Below are 1,784 nucleotides of genomic sequence, written 5' to 3' on the forward strand. Positions count from 1 at the left end.
GTCACCAAAAAAAAAAGGTGCATGGAGTTTTTATCTCCCTCAGTTCAGCCTCTCAGGTAACACGCTTCCTAAGGTGCCGATTTTTTTTCCTAGGATGGTGAAGTCATGACCGACCCTACTCTGACTCTGATTGGCTAGTACTCATTGCCTTCGTTGGTTGGATTGGTTAGGTTTAGGCATGAGGAGTGAGATTGGTTAGAGTTAGGGTCAGACTATCAAGGTAAGCCAATCAGAGGCAGAGTAGGGCGGGTCATGACTTCGCTATCCTAGGAAAAATATATCGCCCCCGGGGTGGGTAGGTACCAGTACCAGCCAGCACCAAAACATATTTTTTCAGTTTTTTTCTGTTCTGTCTTTTCTGTCCTTAAAAAGGGGCTGTTTATTAGCTGTTATTCTATAAGCTGTTTATTGTCCTTATGGTTTATATGCCTTGATGTTTGTAAATGAATCGTTTTCCATAAAAAAAATAAAAATAAAGTAAAATTTAAAAAAAAAAAAACAACAGCCTGCACCAATAATATAAACAGCACCACCTAGATGCCATTTGCGGCTGCCACAACACGTTTCAACCATAGACTGTATACACAGTATAGGTTGACATCATAATACATCCATGGTTGACATACACTATGGTTTCAGCAGTTCATGTTTATTTCAAGTTAGCAGTAGAAACATGATCATACTGCTTCAGACAAGTATAGTCAATATGCACATACACAAAATTGTATATATTGTATACTGTAAGACATTGTGTTTTTTCTCTCTCTTTTTTATGTTTTTTGTATTTTGGAGATAATAAAATCCATTTTCAATATGGCAGTATTGTAGGATCAACGCTTATATAATTAAACTTTTTTATTTAAATATGAACAACTTTGTGTTTATTTATGTGTAAGTGTAATGTAGCTCAATGGGCACTATGCCCATCCTTTTAAATATTCAAAAGGATGTGCTTCTTTTTTGTGCAAAACATGATCCAATATAAATTCTCTACACTGTCCAAGCTCAGTTGTAATTTTAATTACTTTGGCATAAGGCTGGGCGATATGGACAAAATCAAATATAACAATATTTTTGACCAAATATCTCAATATTAATATTGTGATAGTATTGAAGGGATGACTATTGGTGGAGATTTTTGATGAATAACGATCTTTAATCTGGATATAATGACTAAGTGGGTAAAGGTAACCAGGAAAAGACAACACCTATGCCATATCACAATATTACAATATCCAAAATCTAAGACGATATCTAGTCTCATATTGTGATATCAATACAATATTAATATATTGCCCAGCCCTACTTTGGTAATACTTTACCTGAACTTTACTGCCAATGAAGCAGCAGCAATCAATACCAGTGTTCCCTTGGTGCAGAAACTTTCACTACACCCCTGAGAGTCCAGTTTTAGGTCACTATATATTTGGCTGTCGTCTAACTAGTATGTGCAGCAGCCTCGCAGTCTCAAACATAGCAAACAGCTCTTTTAATCACATTACACACACTGCCCGTGGACAAGAGACAGCAGAAAAAGGGGACACAAGCACCATTTTCTCCAGCTGTGTTATAAAGTCAGTTCTTTGATTATCATGTTACTGTTAATTTTGAATAAATTCTGCTTCAGTGATTAAAATTTGGTCTCTTCACACTCTCCTGCTTCACTGCTGGATGGTCTGTTTAAATGAAGTGTAACAAAGATAATAGCAGTTCCCTATAATGCATCACAAAAGCAAGAGTCATTGTGAGATGTTTTATTTCATTGTGTTTCATGAGTTTGTTGT

The sequence above is a fragment of the Thunnus maccoyii genome, chromosome 6 (assembly GCF_910596095.1).
Source record: "Thunnus maccoyii chromosome 6, fThuMac1.1, whole genome shotgun sequence".
NCBI lineage: Eukaryota > Metazoa > Chordata > Actinopteri > Scombriformes > Scombridae > Thunnus > Thunnus maccoyii.